Genomic DNA, 19,897 nt, shown 5'->3' with positions numbered 1-19,897 from the left:
AAAAAATTTGAAAAGTCTTCATTAAAAATGGTAATTAGTGCCGATTTCTCCTAATAAACACATTTTTGTGCGCAGTTTTTAGCAATGCACGCTTTTTCTACCAGCAATTTCCCCTCATATCTTGTAAACGGCTTTGATATTTTCCTTAAGGGTTATATGAAATTCATGAAATAAATAATATACCGCATTATTGTATGTTATTTTTCATGAAAATATGCATATTACTGTTTTTATCACTTTTCAGTCCAAGATATACCCCTGATATATCTAGATATCTATAAATCTATATCCATCTACAAAGTGAGTTCTAGTCCTTGAACACTTTTGTTGCAATACATCTGTCACTCTTTCAAGCTGCCTTTCTAGTATATGAAGCAGTTAGTGCTGTAGTTAGGCGATTTTAGACTTTCAACCGAATGGTCTTAAGCCCTTTTCCCCATTAGAAGACAATGTGTATTACAGTGGTACCTCGGGTTAAGAACTTAATTTGTTCTGGAGGTCCGTTCTTAACCTGAAACTGTTCTTAACCTGAAGCACCACTTTAGCTAATGAGGACTCCTGCCACCACCTCATGATTTCTGTTCTCATCCTGAAGCAAAGTTCTTAACCTGAGGTACTATTTCTGGGTTATTGGAGTCTGTAACCTGAAGCGTCAGTAACCTGAAGCATCTTTAACCCGGGGTATCACTGTACCCTTATTTCAAAATATGCTAACCCAGCCTTGCTTCAAGGTCTTGCCCTGATGCCAAGTATCTGCTAAAAGTATCTGGTTTATCTGACTGGTAAAAGTGAAAGGTAAAGGACCCCTGGATGGTTAAGTCCAGTCAAAGGTGTCTATGAGGTTGTGGCGCTCATCTCAATTTCAGGCCGAGGGAGCCAGCATTTGTCCACAGACAGCTTTCTGGATCATGTGGCCAGCATGACGAAACCTCTTCTGGCACAACAGAACACCGTGATGGAGACTAGAGTGCACGGAAACTCCATTTACCTTCCCGCTGCAGCAGTACCTATTTATCTACTTGCACTGGTGTGCTTTCGAACTGCTAGATTGGCAGGAGCTGGGACAGAGCAATGGGAGCTCAGTCCATTGTGGGGATTCGAACCACTGACCTTCCGATTGGCAAGCCCAAGAGGCTCAGTGATTTAGACCACAGCGCCACCCGCACCCACTGCATGCATGTATACATCTAAATTAACAGGCTTCATGGTTTTCCCCAATCATGAATTTTGCACAGCGCATACACACACACAAACATAATGATTCACAATACATTGACAGGTCAAAAATTATTAAACCAATATCATGATACAGAATTTAAACTGATTTTGGATGATCTATTGATATATTCTCCAGCCCTAGCACTTAATCCCTCTGCTGAAATTAATGGGATTTAAGACATAACTAAGGACTCAGCTGTATAGCTGCAAATATAATGTTTTAAGTGCCTTGTGCAAATGTAACACTAGATGGTGATGGTGAGCTAATGGGAAATTCAATATATATTGTAAAACATTTTTAAAGCATTTTTGCAGTGCTTTTATATATATGTCTAGATTCAGCCTAATTAGTGCCACTGCTTCCACTGAGATCTAAGTGCAACTTCCTGGATCCAACCTCGTATGTTTGGCAAAGCAATATTTGTAACAGTGATATTTAAGGTGAAATCCTAGTGTACATGTCTACTCAGCAGTAGAAAAACACAGCATTGGAATGTGTGAAAGTCTCCTTCATGAAAGAAATATGGCTCGCTGCAAAAAGAAAATAATTAAAGGTTTGCACCACTCTTATATTGTACTTTTTACGTTAGCAATGTTTTATCATTTTCCTGCAGATCTCGTCTCGCTGAATCTTTAATTAAGACTGCTACCTGCGATATCTAGCTATAGACATGGCTGTATAATTCTGTTTGACACGGCAAGACAGGAAGTTGCAGACACACATAACCCCGGCTCACAAATTAGCACCCTCTCCAAAGCATCTCTGAATTAACACTAATTTTAACAAGGAATTCAATTTGCTACCTTGTGAATATTGGCATGGGGGAAAAAAACTACAACGATAGTTCTCTTGGTGTCTGAATACTACCCTGCTTGATGCCACAATATTTAAAAAGCAACACGAATTCCATCGGAATGGCATCTAGCATAACAAGCCATGATTGATGGCTTAATTTGTTTCTTTAATGGTATAGCAAATGGCAGCTTTTGCATCCATTTTTGGCACCACCCTTCAGTTTGACATTAAAAGAGTCTGACAAATATAATTTTATGTGCATTAGAGAGTGTGCGTACGTGGTTTATTCTCGGCTCATTATCAGCTGCCCAGATGTACATGCATGATAATCAGTCAATCCAAACAATGATTTAACATTCACATCCTTGCTGCAGAAATACGTTTTCTCAAAAGTCAAATTATCGAAACGGTGGAAGGCAGCAAGAAGGATTTTCTGCTGATTTCAGGAAAAGCTCACTTAAGCTAGGTCTGAAGGATCTGAGGAAAAAGAAAGTACAAAACTTAGATGATCACCTCTCACTTCAGGCCTGTGAGCATCTACAATTACCGTATTTTTTGCCCTATAGGATGCACTTTTTCCCCTCCAAAAATGAAGGGGAAATCTGTGTGTGTCCTATGGGGCGAATGCAGGCTTTCGCTGAAGCGTGGAGAGCGAGAGGGGTCGGTGCTGCCAGGAGCGCGGGCAGCAAAGTTCCCACAAGGCTCCCTAGGCTGCGGATAGCAGCCTGCTTGCCCGGAGCGTGGGGCGCGCTGAAGCAGAGCGCCCCGCGCTTCGGGCAGATATCCATGGCTGGGGGGGGGAAATAACTCCCCCCCTGTATTCCCCCCCCCCAAAAAAACTAGCTGCGTCCTATGGGTCGGTGCATGCTATAGGGCGAAAAATACGGTAGTTTGATGGGGGGGGGATTATATGGATGTAACATTTCATGAACATGTATTTATTAATTTTATGGTCCTCCTTTCCATGCACAATGTCAACGACAGCTAACGATGATTAACATAGCAGATACAAGTGCACAGATTAAAACAAGAACAGATTTTTTCAAAGCCTGTGTGCTCAACAAAACAATAAAGCAGCAGATATTTTCCCCTGCATCGTTCGGCTTCCAAACTTGTGCAAGCTGATGACAAAATAAAACACACTGCAGTTCACAACCGACAGTCGGCATGCTTTTTCCTACAAGGATGATATTGTTAATAATGATAATGGTGATGTTCTTGATGATAATTTACACCCTACGCTTTCCCCTGGTGGGACTCGAGGCAGCGAACATATAAAAATGAGAATGGATTAAAACATAGGGGGGGGAAATCATTAAAAAAGCAATTAAACATTGTTAGAAGTAAAACAATATAAATATATAAAATCTATTCAAACCGTACAATAAAAGCAGCACGACACCAGCCCTTTCATCAAAAGCAATCAGTTCCCCAAAGCCTGTTGGAACAAGAAAGTAGAAAGTCTTCATCTGCTGGCAGGAGACAGGAAGGAGGCAGACAGTGTAGCTTCTATCTATATCCATCTATCATCTATCTATCTATCTATCTATCTATCTATCTAATCTATCTACCATCTATCTATCTATCTCTATCATCTACCTACTGCCTGTCTGCTTTTCTGTCTATCATCTATCTATCTATCATCTGTATCTATCTATCTGTCTATCTATCTATCATCTTCATCTTTCTAAACTATCTATCATCTGTCTATATCTATCATCTATCTATCTATCATCTATCTATCTATCTATCTATCTATCATCTATCTACTGTCTGTCTGTTTGTCTATCTATCTATCATCTATCTATATCTATCTATCTATCTATCTATCTATCTATCTATCTATCTATCTATCTATCTATCTATCTATCATCATCTATCTATCTATCATCTATCTATCTATCTATCTATCTATCTATCTGTCATCTATCTACTGTCTGTCTGTTTGTCTATCTATCTATCATCTATCTATATCTATCTATCATCTATCTATCTATCTATCTATCATCTATCTATCTATCTATCTATCTATCTATCATCATCTATCTATCTATCATCTATCTATCTATCATCTATATTTGCATTTCAGATGCAAGATTGTTATGTATCTAATTATTTTCAAATGCAAACAGTGGACTTCCCTTCTTGTCCTTCCATGGTTCCTTTTATAATCCACTCCCTCTCTTGTTCTAACTTAAACTGCTGAAGTCACTAACATCCTGCTAAGTTAATTGTCTGTTTCTAATAATTTTTCATGTAATCTGGATCCTCCTTAAACCCTTTATCATCTTGATTTCTTATTCTACTGGTCATTCCGCATATTCCAACATTTTAAGGTGCCATTCTTCTTTCGTTCTTCTGTTCTTCATTTCTGGAGAACAGTCTAGCTTCTTTGGCCAGGGAGTTCCAAAATTTTCCTCAGGGGGGGAAAAAACTTCATATGCTAAATAGGCCTGAATGGTCTGTGCATATTGGTGTCCTCCCCATTTAAGGAAAATGTAGTGTAAACACTGACTGGGAAACACTGGCCTGTCAGTTATCAACTAGATAACTGACATGAGTGAGTTCCCACTCTTGACAGGATAGGCCACATAAACTATTCTCAGGGCTACTTAAAGGTAAAGGGACCCCTGACAATTAGGTCCAGTCGTGGCTGACTCTGGGGTTGCGGCGCTCATCTAGCTTTATTGGCCGAGGGAGCCAGTGTACAGCTTCCAGATCATGTGGCCAGCATGACTAAGCCGCTTCTGGCGAACCAGAGCAGCACACGGAAATGCCATTTACCTATTTATCTACTTGCACTTTGACATGATTTTGAACTGCTAGGTTGGCAGGAGCAGGGACCGAGCAACAGGAGCTCACCTCGTCGCGGGGATTTGAACCGCCAGCCTTCTGATCAACAAGTCCTAGGCTCTGTGGGTTAACCCACAGCGCCACCCCTGTCCTTTCAGGGCTACTTAGGACATTTTTTAAAATGGCGACATAGGATCTGAGTGATTCATGCTTTCGCTTCTGCTATTTCTGATGTGTTCTCCTAAGGAGGTGGGCAGAACCTTAGAAGTGGTGGGAGAAGAAACATGAGTCATGCTTGTTTCCTTTTAGAACATCTGATGCAGCTCTCCGTAGATCATAAATCATACTGCTCTGAAGAAGTATCTGAAGTATCTGAAGAAGTGTGCATGCACACGAAAGCTCATAAGAAGAGTTTGGATTTGATATCCCACTTTATCACTACCCTAAGGAGTCTCAAAGCGGCTAACATTCTCCTTTCCCTTCCTCCCCCAGAACAAACACTCTGTGAGGTGAGTGGGGCTGGGAGACTTCAGAGAGGTGTGACTGGCCCAAGGTTACCCAGCAGCTGCACGTGGAGGAGCGGGGAATCGAACCCAGTTCACCAGATTACGAGTCCACCGCTCTTAACCACTACACCACACTGGCTCTCAATAACCAATAACAAACTTAGTTGGTCTCTAAGGTGCTACTGGAAGGAATTTTTTTATTTTGTTTCGCACACTGCTCATGTCTACAAAGTATCACGGACTGTTAAAATAACTGATCTTCGTTTCGGCAAACTGGTGTGACAAAGTTTGAAACGCGAGATAAATGCTTAAGACAATGAGGCATACATTACCATATATAATTGATATCTTGAGCTAAGTCATATTTCACTGTTCTCTTTGCTCAGATTCTTTCATGACCCAGTTAAAGTTGCCCCAACACAGATATACTTGTTCACTGAACTACGGTTTTGTAAAGCTTATTTTGAATACTGGACTATGACCTTAATGGTGAAAAGGGAGGGGAACAATGCCTGTCTGCAGCTGAATACATGTGATATAAAATGGTCAGTGTTTGCTGAGGAAAAGGGCACCAAAGGGCACAGATCATGTGGGATAAAACACAGTGGTTGTAATGCATCCTACATAAAAATGCTCTCTGCTGGCTTTCTCTACATAATATATCCTAACGATATCGAGCAAACTAATGCTTCTATTAGGAATGGGGGATAAATTTGTCCAGTTTGCATTATAACAGAAACATACCTATTTCACAACTTTGATCCATTACATGAACTGAAATGCAGCTATCCTTCTACAACAACAACAAAAATACGTTCAAAAAGCATATATTAGGGGAAAGTATACCAAACGTGTGCATAGATTAGTAAAAGTAGCACACAAAAATGGAGTCTGTTAGGAAAAAATGCTTGGGAAAATACAGACAGATGCAGTATTTCCACACTATTTTTTTTAAAGTTCACAGACATGCAAAAATGGACCTTGAAAATGGAAGAAGAAGAAACTCAGAGAAACCACAATTGATAGATCCCTCCCTCCCTCCCTCTTAGTTTGAATATTAATACCTAATGTGGGAGCAAGTGCAATTAAACTTCCACATATTTTTAAGCTGTTTTATCTAATGTTTTGCTTTGTAGTTATAAACCAAATCGCTACACTTCAGATAACGTTTCATCTGATATGCAATTTCCTTGAAAAAAGCAATTGCTCACGATGGACAAAGTAACAAATGTCCTAATGCCAGAGCTATGTTTTGACAGAATCTTTTGCGTATGAAAGATTGTATGATTGTTCCTACATAAAGGGCAGTGATCTGCTGTGGTTCATTGGGGACCAATTACCAGTTGAAGGTGCTATGTTGCTTTTAAAATGTCCAGGATCTTGCTTTAATTTATTTGTGTATTAAACTTGTAAACAAATTGCTTCTCTAAACTGCACCTTATGGCCTTGGTTCAGATAAATAGTATATGTCAAAGAATAAACTCAGCTATTTGTTATGAACTCTAAGAGAGCCAATACTTATGTAGCCAAAAGAGTTCCACCAATGCACAACAGGGTGATATTAGCAGGTTGGGGGAGGGGAAAACCTGAAGATATGCAGAAGATGTTGCTGTTGTTGTTGTTTAGTCGTTTAGTCGTGTCCGACTCTTCATGATCCCATGGACCAGAGCACACCAGGAACTCCTGTCTTCCACTGCCTCCCGCAGTTTGGTCAGACTCATGCTGGTAGCTTTGAGAACACTGTCCAACCATCTCGTCCTCTGTCCTCCCCTTCTCCTTGTGCCCTCCATCTTTCCCAACATCAGGGTCTTTTCCAGGGAGTCTTCTCTTCTCATGAGGTGGCCAAAGTATTGGAGCCTGAGCTTCAGGATCTGTCCTTCCAGTGAGCACTCAGGGCTGATTTCCTTCAGAATGGATAGATTTGATCTTCTTGCAGACCATGGGACTCTCAAGAGTCTCCTCCAGCACCATAATTCAAAAGCATCAATTCTTCGGCGATCAGCCTTCTTTATGGTCCAGCTCTCACTTACATACATCACTACTATGCAGAAGTACCCCCCCCCAAAAAAAATCCTTAGGGAAAAGCCTTGTGTAAGGAAACCCCAAACAGTCTAAGTAGGACTGAGCATGATCAATGGATGCTAACTGGCCATTGTGGGGAAAACTAAGAGGGTGGGGATGGAGCATCCTGGAATAGGGCATGATTAGCTGTCTGGAACCTTGAACTGGATTACTGAACACTGTGACATTTTGTTGTAGGTCCACTTGCTATTTTATATTCCTGACCATAAGGTTAGCTAGTAAGTTCCACAAATTCTGATCTGGGCTTCAGACGTCAGCAGATGTTTCTCATTTATAATAAAGCATGCAATTCAGAAAAGCACTCTTTGTGATCTCAGAAGCAGTGCTGCGATAGTGAAAGTGTACCCTAACATAGGCAACAGTGAAAACATGGCAACAGTGAAAAATGATACCTAGGGGACAATTGCAGCAATGCATTCATGCTGATTAAACGCAGTGGTTTTCGTACTTGAGTGCTGTGTATAAAACAATGCACAATTTGTGCACTAAAATTTGGTTTCTTTCTGTTTAATTTGCAGCATAAGAATGTCGAATTAAATACATTCACTAGTGACCAGGCAAGAGTCAAGATGACTGTGTTAGAATTTTCTGAACCCAAACTTGCAAACCCAATCCAGATTAGTTCCGCTTTGGCCCTTGCAATTATGCACCCATCCATCCATTTTAAAACAAGCAAATTTATAATTGTCTATTGGCGAACACTGAGGCTAAATTAAAGCAGACAGCCAACAAGAAAGAAAACAACCAGAGGTAATATTCTCCTTTCTGAAGTGGCTGTTGGAATGAGACTACAATGGGTGTGAAGAGTTTGGATTTGATATCCCGCCTTTCACTCCCCTTCAGGAGTCTCAAAGCAGCTAACATTCTCCTTTCCCTTCCTCCCCCACAACAAACACTCTGTGAGGTGAGTGGGGCTGAGAGACTTCAAAGAAGTGTGACTGGCCCAAGGTCACCCAGCAGCTGCATGTGGAGGAGCGGAGACGCGAACCCGGTTCCCCAGATTACGAGACTACCGCTCTTAACCACTACACCACACTGGCTCTCTGTGATGGGAGTCTTCTTCAGAATGTCTGATTTCCATGCTTTTGAATGCCTCTCTTGTCATCAACCTCAACATGAAGGTTCCTGAGGTGAGCGCAGTGGTTTCTGTCAATCTTTGGGTGCCAGGCACTATTTTGAATCAAGTTGCTGGGCCAACACATGACTTCGCCCATTTTCTGGCATAAGTTTGACCACCTCCTGAGATATCATTGCCAAACTCAGTATGAGGGTTCCTGAGGTGAGAGCAGTGGTCTTCACAGACATTTTTGGCACCATTTTGATTCAAGAAGGTGGACCCAAAGGTGAGGGCCTCACCCAAACATCCAAACCAAACTATCCATTTATAAATTACAATATTTGGGGGTTTCTACAAATTCCTGGATGGCGCTGGGCAGCCCCAAACTCATAAAGCATGTATTAGGTGCAGACCCCATGTGTGGCCAGTCTGGCCTATGACAGCCCTGCCAGATCCACTCCACATTTTGTGTTGAGTGTGAAGGTCTAAACTGTGTTCAGCGGAAGCCTCCCCATGATTGTGAAACTCACAAAATCAGGGTTCCTGGCTGCAGGGAGAATTCTAAGATAAGGAGAACCCTCCCTTCAGACTTTGCACCCTCCAGCTAGTGGGGGCAGGGACATTGGGGGGCAGGACTAGTTTACACTGCCTGGATGCTCCCTCAACACCATATCAGGTGAACATCACAATAGTCTCATTCATTGGGTGAAGGAGAATGTTCCACTCATGAAACAGGGATGCCTTATATTGAGTAAGACCAATGGTCCATCGAGCTCCCATTGCCAGTTGGTGGCTCTCCAGGGCTTCAGCCAGCAGTCATTTCCAGTTCTACGCAAAGATGGTTTGGATTGAAATTGGGAGAATACAGATTGAGCAACCTTTCCACTAAACCACCTGCATCCTTGAATAGCTCACCTTGAATTGCTGAATTGTTTGCAGTTCCCGTTTTTCATTTTACAGCTACAATCAAGTCTTAGCATCAAGCAAGGGGCATTGTTATTCAAGCTGTGCGTTATGAGGTGGTGTACAATTGCTTGCTAGGTCACAGTATGAATTGTGCCACTGTTTCACCCTGAGGTAACGGTGCCACACATTTCATATGTAGGCCAAACTAATTACCAAACTGCACAGCTCAGAGGCCAGGGCGTTCATGTTAATATTCGTGTATAATTGAAATCATCAGTAAGCAGAAGACTGATCAAATAATTTCTGTCTGCGGGGAGAGTTTGTGTGCGGTCCATGAATCTTCCTGCAAGAGAGCAGGCAAAACATAAAATAAAAACGATTCAACAAATGTGTTACTAAATACCCAGCGCTGTATTTATTTTTGAAATGTGACATCAGCACATTATGGAATCAACTGTTTATTCCAAATCCCCTATTTAGCCAGAGAAAGAGGCCTACTTTAGTTGCCAAGACCAAGGTTTCAGATAGGAACTGGGATAGGAGTAAAGACTACATCGTTATTTTGTGGCTTTATTCAACGATTTCAATGTAATTCATGTTTGTTTTTAATTCTGTGATATTTTTCCAAGTTGCCCCGGGACTACTTTGTGAAGGGCAGGTTATGAGAACAGGTAATAAGATTAATGAATTAATTAATATCCACAGAAGTGAAATAAAGTGGGAATAGTGACTCTCATAAATGTGCAAGCAGTATTTGCCAGCCTCTTGTTAAAAGGCTCTGGCTACAAGCAGGGTACAATTAAACACACAATGCTGCATTGTGTGCTGGATTAAAACACAAACTGAAGCCTTGAGCTCTGGTTGTGTAGCACAGAAGGTTCCGGGCATGAAACCAGTTTCAACAAAGCATCCCTCACATGGACATCACTCAGCTGTCCATGTGGGGCATGCTACATTTGAAAGTGGTCCACCACATAGACAGCACTCAGGGTGTGGATAATCCCCGCCAGCACCACACATCCATGGCAAGGACTTCTGTACTGTCTGAATTATCATATGGTGAGATGCTTTGCACAGCTGTATTCAACATTAATAATAATAATAATAATAATTTAATTTATATACTGTCCTATACCTTTATTCACAAAATAAAATCAGAATATAAAACCACAAAATACAGTGGTACCTTGGTTTACGAACTTAATCCATTCCGAACTTAAACCAAAACCATTCTCAAACCAAAGCGTGCTTTCTCTAATGAGGCCTCCGGCTGCTGGTGCCCTTCCACCGTTTGGATTCTGTTCTTAAATTGAGGTAGAGTTCTCAAAGGGCCACGGGTGGTGCTGTGGTCTAAACCACTGAGCCTCTTGGGTTTGCCGATCAGAAGTTCAGTGGTTTGAATCCCCATAATGGGGTGAGCTCCCGTTGTTCGGTCCCAGCTCCTGCCCACCTAGCAGTTTGAAAGCACACCAGTGCAAGTAGATAAATAGGTACCGCTCTGGCGGGAAGGTAAACGGCGTTTTCGTGTGCTGCTCTGGTTTGACCAGAAGTGGCTTAGTCATGCTGGCCACATGACCCAGGAAAACTGTCTGTGGACAAACGCCGGCTCCCTCGGCCTGTAAAGCGAGATGAGGGCTACAACCCCAGAGTCGTCTGTGACTGGACTTAACTGTCAGGGGTCCTTTACCTTAAAAAAAAAAAAAAGTTCTCAAACCGGGACGCTCTTTCTGGTTTTGCAGAGTTTGTAAACCAAATTGTTCTTAAACCAGACTGTTCTTAAACCGAGGTACCACTGTACATAATAAAAATAAAAACAACAACCCAATAGCCCCATCCACAAAAAAACATATTTTAATAAGGCATAGGGTGTCAATCAGATCAACCAAAGGCCTGGTTAAAAAGGAATGTTTTTGCCCAGAACCTAAAGGTGTATAATGAAGGCAGCAGGCGAACTTCCCTGGGGAGAGCATTCCACAGATGGGGAGCCACTGCAGAGAAGGCCCCGTTCTCATATTGCCACCCTCCAGACCTCTCGAGGAGGAGGCACATGAAGGAGGGCCTCAGAAGATGATCTCAGGGTCCAGGTAGGTTCGTATGGAAAGAGGCGGCCCTTGAGGTATTGCGGTCCTGAGCTGTTTAACATAGTGCTAGGTAGCACTTTGCATGAGGAGAACAGCTCCCCCTCTAAATTTGTGTGCCCCCATCAATTCGTTGCAGGAGAAATTTTGGGGAAGGCACAGGATGTGCATGGAGGGAGGAGAGATAAGTTCTGCTGCACAAGCAGAAGTTGTTTCACTCACACATTTTTAGCTCAGATGTGTGGAATATCACCCATGGTGTGGAATATCACCACACAGAAATTCTTCCCGGCATCATTCATATATTAATAGATTAATCAGCCGGTTGAAAAGAATGGTGAGTCTTTTGAGTGTACAGGTCTCAGTGTAAATTTCAAAACTTGAATCATGGTCTGTGAGTCCAAATTTTATCCACTTGATGGGGAAATGATCAAAAAGTAGTGCCTGGCTTTGGAGATTAAAACTAAATCATAGTTTAGTGCTACAAGCATGAGCCTGGGTGAGGAATGGGCTCACAATATTCCCCATCTCTCTTCCTTGTCTGTGAGGTGGGAAAGCTTTGCTTTTCAACTAGCAGTTACTCATCGTGTTCAAAACAAGAAAAGCAGGTAATATTAACTATACAGTGGTGCCTCGCAAGACAAAATTAATTCGTTCTGCGAGTTTTTTCGTTCTGCGAGTTTTTTCGTCTTGCGAAGCACCGCTGTGTATTGACGGTTTTCCATAGGAATGCATTGGCGGTTTTTAAAAAAAGGCGCAAGACGTTTCGTCTTGTGAAGCAAGCCCATAGGGAAATCCGTCTTGTGAAGCAACTCAGAAAATGAAAAACTCTTTCGTCTTGCGAGTTTTTCGTCTTCCAAGGCATTCGTCTTGCGAGGTACCACTGTAGTTTAATGAAACAAATCAGGATTGTAAACCACAGTTTTAAGTCGGCTTGTTTTTCTGAACCGCAGTCATCATCATCATCATCATCATCATCATTTATTATTTATACCCCACCCATCTGGCCGGGTTTCCCCAGCCACTCTGAGGGGCTCCCAACAGAATATTAAAAACGCGATAAAGCATCGAACAATAAAAACTTTCCCAAACAGGGCTGCCTTCAGATGTCTTCTAAAAAGTCAGATAGTTTCTTATTTCTTTGACATCTGATGGGAGAACGTTCCACAGGGTGGGCACCACTTCTGAGAAGGCCCTCTGCCGGGTTCCCTGTAACCTCACTTAGTGAGGGAACCACCAGAAGGCCCTTGGAGTTGGACCTCAGTGTCCAGGCTGAATGATGGGGTTGGAGACATGCCTTCAGGTATACTTTGCCTTCCAGTATATTAGGTGTTAACCATGGTTTATACAGGCTCAGGAAGTAAAAGGATGTGATCCCTGTGATACATGTAACACAAAACCTTGTACTGGCATTACATGTAAACCCAACCAGTCAGTGGCGTAGCGTGGGTTGTCAGCACCCGGGGCAAGGCAAGTAATTTGCGCCCCCTAACCCGTGGATTTGCGCCCCCTAGCCCATGGATTTGCACTCCCTAACCCGTGGATTTGCGCCCCCTAACCCTAACCCCCAGATGTTGCGCCCGGTGTGGCCGGCCCCCCTGCACCCCCCCACGCTACGCCACTGCAACCAGTATGTATGTCGTATAAAAGGCTTCATCTTCAAATCACCATTCTAATTCCAAAATGTATGAAGGAATGTATGAATGAATGAAGGAATGTATGAATGAATTCCAAAATGTATGAAGGTGGAAAAGGAGAAAGGAGGTTCCATGGCTCTTCCAGTATTTTGTTACTATGATTAACTTCTGTAGCACTGTTCAGAGAACACAGCTTTTTGCAGCTTCCATTCACTTATCCATTCACCATTCACTTATCCACTCAACAGCTTTAGATCGTGTTGCCCAAGGCCCCCCAGTGAGCATTTCCGTGAAGGCCACGCTTTGGTTGATGCAAATTGTTTTGCAGACTGTTTAAGGAAAAAGAGAGGCAGCCATGGGTATTCCCAGCCTTTTCCTTTTTGTGAATGTTAATATGCGTCCGCGATGACATCGAGATTGAGTGAGGTCTAGCTTGCGGTGCTGGGATTACTGTTTTGGAAAAAAAAGGGTTTGAAAGCGAATGATTTCAATCAGCGATTATTCCTACGGGTCTGTCAAAACTCCTTCTTTTTGATATGTTTTTGCCGGAGCATCTGTCGTCACATTTTTGAATAAAAGAGAGCAAATGCCTCAGAGGCTTCTATCATCCTTATCTGGCCTCCAGCATCGTAGTTCTCTGCCCCCTCTTTCCAATCACCTCAGTCACTGTCATCCTGGCTTGCCTTAGGGCAACTTGATCATTTGCTGCTGTTGTTATCACTTATCATTCCCCAAGGACACAATCAACTTTTCTTGCAACGCTGCCGTAGCTTAGAGTCGGAATGCGATATATACTGATATGACCGTTTTAATTAGCAGCAAACTATTTTGTGTGCGAAACCGAGATGCCCGGAATGTCAATGCTTTTCAAGCAGTGTTTGCAAAGTGGAACCCAAAACCAACTCTCTTATTCAGAAAAGATCTTCGAGCAAAATCCCCCTTTTGTAACTCTAAGACCCTTTTCGAAACGCAACCGGCCATAATTGAATTAACCTCAATTAAACCAGTTAATTACCCACTGCTTAATCGTCCAATTTACCCTCATTACGGCCGATTTCTTTTCAAGGTCCTGGTGCTCTTTGTGCTTATGTGCCATTCATTCAGCTTGCATTTTCCCAGAAAGCAAAACCAAAGCTTGGTAGCAGATAGCATTAGTAAAAACTGCAAGGTACCTTAAACTACTGATGGGGGAAACTGTGGCCTTGTCAGGGACTGGCTGGATGAGAAGAGTAGTGGAAGCTACTCCCCCCCCCCAAGAGCCCCCCAGGAAAGTCACAGAAGAAGATGATTTAGATCCCAGGTTCTGGTAGTAGGACCCAGGCCACACCTCAGAGGAGGGGACAAGCTGAGAAGTACTAGAAGCAGGAAGACTGAAGGATTTTAAATTTGAAATGTGCATATTATGTGACAACCCTGCGTTTTGAGATCAAGCAGGCCCCTTCAGCTGTACAGTGGTACCTCGGGTTACAGACGCTTCGGGTTATACATTTTCAGGTTGCGGACCACAGGAAACCCAGAAGTACCAGAAAAGGTTACTTCCAGGTTTCGCCGCTTGCACATGAACAAAAGCGCTAAATTGCGTCAAGCATGTGCGCAGACATGGCACTGCAGGTTACGAACGCTGCAGGTTGTGGACGTGCCTCCGCCACGGATTACATCCGCAACCTGAGGTTCCACTGTACTCTTTTCAGTGCCTGCTAAAAACATTTCTGTTTGGACCAGTCTAGTCAGGTGCTTAGAAAATTGAGGTACTTTTAATCTGTTATAGTATCATAACTTTGACATTTTTTTCTTGATTGTACCATTTGATGATGATGATGATGATAACAACAACAACAACAACAACAACAATAATAATATTTATCCCCAGCCACTCTGGGCGGCTTACAGCACATAAAAAATGGTAAAATATTAGTCATTGTCTTTTGTAAACTGCTTTGAGGTTGTTGGGTTTTTTTGTTTTGTTTTTTACTATCAAGCAGTGTATTAATTTTGTTCAGAATCCAATCCGCAGGCAGAGATCTCATAAAGGTGAAGTTTCATAATATCTTCTATTATAGGGGCAGTTAACCTCTGACTTTTCAGGTGTTATTATTATTATTATTATTATTATTATTATTAATTGAATTTATATACTACCTTATACCCGGGGGTCTCAGGCCGGTTCACAAAATAAAATCAAGATATAAAACCACAAACTGTATAATAAAAATAACAACAACAACCCAATAGCCTCCCCACACACCAAAAAAATAAAAAATAAAATATTTTTTAAAGGGCATAGGATGTAAATCAGATCAACCAAAAGCCTGGTTAAAAAGGAACTTTTTTGCTTGGTGCCTAAAGGTGTGTAATTGAAGGCACCAGGCAAACTTCCCTGGGGAGAGTATTCCACAGACGGGAAGCCACTGCAGAAAAGGCTTGTTCTCATGTTGTCACCCTCTAGACCTCTCAAGGAGGAGGCACAAGAAGGAGGGCCTCAGAAGATGATCTCAGGGTCCAGGTAGGTTTATATGTTGCTGGACTGAAACTCCCTTCATCTCTGACTACTGGCCATGCTAGTTGGGGATGATGAGAGTAGGAGTCCAGCAACATCTGAAAGGCCCATGCTCTGTTACATGACTTATGTCCATGCTTGCTTTATTGCTCACTTTGTTTCTCTTTATGGCTACAGAGCTTCAGATTCTTCCAGCTCTTTCTATATTTTTAGAACAGCGCCTGGCCTTTGACTGAATGTCATGCATCAGTCACCCGTCGTCTCTTTAGGCAACTTGTTCAGTCATAATTACTTCTCCAATTAAATGTCTGCACTTTGTTTCAAACTTGAATTCATCCAACACTTTCAAGATTCACAGCTCATCGGCTTCAGTGACACCTTCAGTTTGGGGTATTTACTTAAGCAATTGCAAGTATCATAAAAAAAAGGACTGAAACTCTAGTCAGCACACCAAAGATGCAGCTTATAGAAATATAAAGTCTTCTCTTCTCATGAGGTGGCCAAAGTATTGGAGCCTCAGCTTCACGATCTGTCCTTCCAGTGAGCACTCAGGGCTGATTTCCTTCAGAATGGATAGGTTTGATCTTCTTGCAGTCCATGGGACTCTCAAGAGTCTCCTCCAGCACCATAATTCAAAAGCATCAATTCTTCAGCGAGCAGCCTTCTTTATGGTCCAGCTTTCACTTCCATACATCACTACTGGGAAAACCATAGCTTTTACTATACGGACCTTTATTGGCAAGGTGATGTCTCTACTTGTCTCTAACAATCTAGGTTAGGAGTGGTGAAACTGCAGCCCTCCATACATTGTTGAATTCCAACTTCCATCATCCCCAGCCAGAAGAATGATGGGAGTTGGAGTCGAACAACATGCAGAGGACCACAGCTTTGCCCCCCTGATCTAGAACCATGTGAAGTCACCCAAAGCTCTGGCTTGCTGACTTTGACACCTACATCCCCTGCCTTGTGTATGTTTCATTCCATGTTTTGCGCAGTAACAGGGATTCCAAACATCTTAATCTGCCGCACTTAGCAGGTACACAGAAGTGACTTTGTGACCAGGAGCTCAATACTCAGGTGGGCTCAAAACTGTCGTTGGATTTTAGGGATGTTTTGTGGGGGGAATTAGCAAGGATTTCTTGAAAAAGTAGAGAAGCAAGAAGAAAATGCTAACTAAATTAACCCCTGCGAATATAGATATAGCAAATACACTTTCAGTTTTACTTAAACTAATGTCACCCCAAGTAACTTGAATGATTTTGCCTCCTAGCAGTTCACCGCAGTTAGCAGAGTAGGAACCCTATTTGCTGTAAGAACTTCCTGCCAGCTAAGATACCTTTGAAAAAGTGATATCAATGTACTGTCTAACCCACATTAACATTCATGGGTATTATAGATGGTAATGCACTTTGCAGTGACAGGAAAATAAAGCACATTCTCACTCTATTTCTTTTTATTTTTATTTTCTTTTTGGGAGGACAATAAGCACAGAGATAATGGAAATGCCAATTCCTTGGTCAATGTGCCTTCATTTCATGGTATAACTGCTAAAAGGGCAAATCAGGGCAGTAATAAATTTATTCATAGTGCAGGTTTTTTTTTGAAGGAGCTTAAAAAGCAAGAAGATCTAGAGCTCGGAGCCCCCATTTGTTCAGAAAAAGGATCAAAGCAAATGCCTATTAACTTTATAATGCTTTCACTAAAAACGTATTTGTAGAATGTGAAGAAGGCATTCGCTTCTCTAGGGGAAGATAATACAATGAATTTCAAAGTGGGCTGCTGGAAGAAACCTAATGTATGAGTTTATATGCAAAATCCCAGCATATTGTCTGATACAGTACAGCATGTTATCTCTTTGATTACATTACACCTCTTCAACTCTGCAACTTAGAGCCATCAGCCCTGTTCATTTATGGACAGGGAAAATCCTAGCCTTCTAGGGGAATGTTAGCGGGTGGGTGAAAAGATCTATTAGCAACCCTTCCATGTAGCATTGTATTAGAAGACGCCGTCCAACTGAGTGTTACTGCTCGGAGGAGATATATACTACCTGGATTAGGCACCGTGTGATGAAAGCTTCAGATAAGAAGCTGATAACTGCTGCCATGGCCTGAGGCTCTGAAATAGCTTTGCACAAAAGTGTGCTGTGTGTGTTAAGCAACAGAGAAATGCTTCCTTGCCACATTATGAAATTAGGCTTGAAGCAGGTGATATGTTCACTATGGAAATAATGTGGGGACCATTCAGACAGCTGCTGTTTTGGGAGACGGATTCACATGTATACCAGAAATGAAAAAAAGAAAAAAAGAATGTCTTTTGCAGTTAATGACAAAGAAATGCACTAAGAAATGTGGGGTGCATGAACAATTAAAGATGTATAATCCTGCAAGCAAATCAAGACGAATGATCATTGCCATATAACCTCCCCACAAACATATTGGAATAAATGCTCAGTGAAGACCAGGTACAGTCTAACCTCCATATAACCTTTGTGCAAGCAAATCTTGTTCATTTATTATAATTTTCTGCCCTGCCTTTTACCATCTTGGTCCCAAAGCAGCTTACAAAATAAATAAAAATACAATATATGAAAACATATAGTAAACATCAGGGCAGCATTCATGGTGCAAAGGCACAGATGATCAATCAATAATCAGATTACCCGGAGCTGGTGGTTGCCTCTCATTCAAATGAAAAGTTGAAGGATACGCAGGAAATGTTGAGTTGGATGGATGCAGAGCCAGTTAGTCACCCTTGAAATCAGTGGGACTTAAGGGATAACTAATTTTTCACATGGATCTCAATGGGACCTATGCTAAATGCAGGATCCAACCAAATACATGACATGCTTGGGTTGTGTTTGTGGCATTTGGTTGGGCATAGGGGAACAGGATGCTGAATGAGATGGGACATTGGTCTGATCCAGGATGGCTCTTATGTTCTTATGCAAACCAAGGACAGGCAGCTCATATAATGATATAACATGCCTTAATGTCTTGGGAATGAATCAGTCAGCAGTTGTTTTATCACAATCAGCTTTTTCAAGCTTGCCTATTTGTGTTGACCAGTGCAGGAGTTGTTCCTGAGCTCCATCTTTTGAGATTCTGATTTTTACATTGTTGCTCTTGATACACCACAATTACCAACACTAAATATAGTGAGCATCTCTCTCCCTGCCACCCCCCCCCCATGTGGTGAAGCAGCAGGCCTTTATTTATTTATTTTTAGGCAGTGTGCTTATTAAGTCTTGAAACCAAAATCTGCATTAGAAAGGCTGAATCTTGACAGCTGTAGAGGCTGCAGAAATTCGCCGGCTTTTTACTCGCGGCACCAAAGCTCTACATTTGATCCCAGTGCTGAGAAGCTTTCCTGTTTTTGCCTTTGTTAGGTACCTTTCAAAAGTTGCTTGGAATGGCAGGCAGTTGCTAGGCTGTCTCTAAAAACAAAACAAAGCCAGAAAGAAACTTGGGTGTGAACTAATAATAATAATGATAATAAATTTTATTTATACCCCATCCTCCCCGGCCAGAGCCAGGCTCAGGGTGGCTAACACCAGTAAAATTACAGTAAAAACATAATAGGAAAAGAAAAAACCAATTTAAAATACAGGTTAAAATGCAATTTAAAATGCAGCCTCATCAAAACCATAAGAGGAGGGAAACATAAGGATCAGACTGAGTCCAAACCAAAGGCCAGGCAGAACAGCTCTGTCTTGCAGGCCCTGCGGAAAGATGTCAAGTCTCTTGTGACAGAGCGTTCCACCAAGTCAGGGCCAGTACTGAAAAGGCCCTGGCCCTAATTGAGACCAATCTAACCACCTTGCGACCTGGGACCTCCAAAATGTTGTCATTTCTGGACCTTAAGGTCCTCCGCGGGGCATACCAGGAGAGGCGGTCCTGTAGGTATGTGGGTCCTAGGCTGCATAGGGCTTTAAAGGTCAAAACCACCACCTTAAACCTGACCCTGTACTCCACTGGGACCAGTGCAGTTGGTAAAGCACTGGATGAATTTGATCCCACAGCAAGGACCCCGTAAGGAGCCTCGCCGCGGCATTCTGCACCCGCTGGAGTTTCTGAGTCAGCTGTAAGGGCAGCCCCGCATAGAGCGAGTTACAATAATCAAGCCTGGAGGTGACTGTCGCATGGATCACTGTGGCCAGATCAGGGCGAGAAAGGTAAGGGACCAACTGCTTAATACGGCGGAGATGGAAAAATTCCCAGTTAATGGGAATTCTGAAAACTGTCCACCCAGTGGCTGACATTAGGTAGTTTGGGTAGCTCATCTGAGCCTGGAAAAAATATGAGTGAAGCCCTTTGTTACAATTCCC

This window comes from Podarcis tiliguerta (genome assembly GCF_965153285.1).
Source record: "Podarcis tiliguerta genome assembly, chromosome: 10".
NCBI lineage: Eukaryota > Metazoa > Chordata > Lepidosauria > Squamata > Lacertidae > Podarcis > Podarcis tiliguerta.
Note: the sequence above shows the minus strand (reverse complement) of the source record.